This window comes from Sapajus apella, unplaced genomic scaffold (genome assembly GCF_009761245.1).
Source record: "Sapajus apella isolate SASKATOON/1434 unplaced genomic scaffold, GSC_monkey_1.0 scaffold75, whole genome shotgun sequence".
Lineage (NCBI taxonomy): Eukaryota > Metazoa > Chordata > Mammalia > Primates > Cebidae > Sapajus > Sapajus apella.
This window is the reverse complement of record NW_022437015.1, coordinates 5,356,392-5,359,136: the sequence shown is the minus strand read 5'-3', so window position 1 is coordinate 5,359,136 and position 2,745 is coordinate 5,356,392.

Below are 2,745 nucleotides of genomic sequence, written 5' to 3'. Positions count from 1 at the left end.
GAAGTCTAATTAGAGCCACCTCTCAGTCCTATATGGAACCTCACAGGCTTTGAATCCCTGAGCATCCCAGTGCCAACTGCTGTAGTCCCATCAACAAGGAAGGTTGTACTCTCTTATGTGCCCCGTGGATAGGAACCACATTCACAGTGCTGATGAACAGACCGATTGTAGGCCCCACCACTGCTGCACCTTATCAGACCAGACCCACTGACCTGGGACCCTAGTGAAGTAACCCCACCTCCCCACCCCGACACCTGAGGCCTTTCATCTGATCACAGATCTCCATTGTTCTGGGAAGGAGCAAAAAGCCACAGAATAGCCCTGGGCCTCCAGCACACTGCAGCTGCCATATCCAAAAGCAACCAGACTGTTCTCCCTTGCCCTCGCTCTGCTCCAGGTGAGGGAGGGAACAAAAAATGTGATTGCTTTGCTGGCACCTCCAGCATGTCGCCACTGCTCTACAGAGAGGAGGTCATACTCTCTCTGGTGAGCCCCTACCCTCACAGCTCTTTGCCAGACAGTTCACTTTTACCACCCCCTACTTGGCCCCACAGCACAGCCCTCCCACCACCAGCTGATTGGCCTCGTTGGTAGTGCCTCTGTGTTTCTCTGTGGTGGAGCTCCTGAAGACAAGTGAAAGACCCTATGCCAATACCACTGCTGAGGTCTCTGCTACTGCTGCCCCCAAGCTAGGAAATAAACAAAAAGCCTGAACTCACCCTAGAGCTGCATTGCATAGCTCAGAAGTGTTGAGCCCTGATCTGTGACTGGCACTGGAGGTGAGGAGCCCATACTTTGAGAGAACTGAGAAGGGTGAATCACGTGGGTTTGTGAGCTTCTACAGGATTGGAACATGCCTCCCTCTGCAGGGAGGGTCCAGAAAAAATGTGGCCTATCTCCCTTTCATGGCCTTTGCTCAAGGGATCTCCATGATACATAATATCTAACAAAAGAAATGTGGGCACAGAGCCAGCGAGAGGAGGAGTATCCTTAAGTCTCAGGAGTGGACCTGGTGAGGGGGTCATGTTTCTCCCCACTGCACCACAGAGCATGACTGTAAACATGAGGAAATACAAGATTTATGCCTCAAAATAAGATTCTATCTGCCAGCCACTACTCTTTAGCACAATCTTTTGAATTGCAGCCCAAACTACAACACCAAAAACACTTAACTAATATAAGCTTCTGTAAAATCAAGGGCAAGAATTCAGCAACAAATAAAGATCCTGCACAAAGCCTTGGCCCTCTGAAAATATACAGAAATAAAGTCAACGGACTTTACTCAACTTACACCACACTTAAAAGAGCACAGATCCTCCCAGATGAGAAGAAAAAACAGTGCAAGAACTCTGGCAATTCAAAAAGCCACAGTGTCCTCTTACCTTCAAACAAGTCTACTGGCTCCCCAGAAATGTTTAACTGGTTGAAAATGACTGAAATGACAGACATAGAATTCAAAATCTGAATGGCAGGGAAGCTCATAGAGATTCAAGAGAAAGCTGAAATCCAATCCAAGGAATCCAAGGAACCCAGTAAAACAATCCAAGAGATGAAAGACAAAGTAGCCATTTTAAGAAAGAACCAAACCGATTTGCTATAACTAAGAAACTCTTTACAAGGATTTTTAATACAATCAGCACTGTTAATAGCAGAATAGGCAAAGCTAAGGAAAGAATCTCTGAGCTTGAAGACAGAAATGATTCTTCAAATCAATTACTCAAAAATAAAGAAAAAATAATTTGAATAGTGAATAAAACATCCAAGAAATACAGGATTATGTAGAGAGCAAGTCTTTAAATTGTTGGCATTCGTGGTAGAGAGAATAAACAAATTGGAAAATATAGTTGAAGGTATAGTAACAACCAGCTAACAACACAGTGACAGGATCAAAATCTCACGTATCAATACCCTACCTTGGATGTAAATAAGCTAAATGCCTCACTTAAAAAACACAGAGTGACAGGCTGAATAAAAATACAAGACCAAATTATGTGTTGTCTCCCTGAGACCCATTTCATATGTAATGACGCCAATAGGATCAAAGGAAATAGAGGGAGTAAGAGCTATCATACAAACAGAAAACAAAAAATGCAGGATTTGCTACTCTTATATCACATAAAACAGATTTTAAACCAATAAGAAGGATGAATAAGGTCATTACATAATGACAAACGGTAAAATCCAACAGGAAGATATAACTATACTAAATATATATGCATCCAACATTAGAACACTCAGATTTATAAAGCAAGCTCTTCTTAGCCTACAAACAAAAATAGGGAACCACACCACAATAAGTGGGAAACGTCAACAGCACGTTAGACAGATCATTGAGGCAAAAAACTAACAAACGCTGAAATTTAACTCAAAACTTGACCAATTGGACTTAATAAACATCTATGGAATTGTTCACAAACTAATCACAAAACATACATTCTTCTCATCTGCACACAAAACCTAAGATAAATCACCAACTTAATCAAAAAGCAAGTTTCAATAAATTTAATAAATTATACCAAGGATACTCTGAGACCACAGTGCAATAAAAATAAAAATGAATATAAAGAAGATGTCTCAAAGCTACAAAAATTCATGAAAATTCAACAACTTACTCTTGAATAACTCCTAGGTGTACACCGAAATTAAGGCAGAACTTTAAAAATACTTTGAAATTAATGAAAATTGGAACACAACTTACCAAAATCTCTAAGAAGCAGCTAATGCAGTGTTATGAAAAAAAAAATT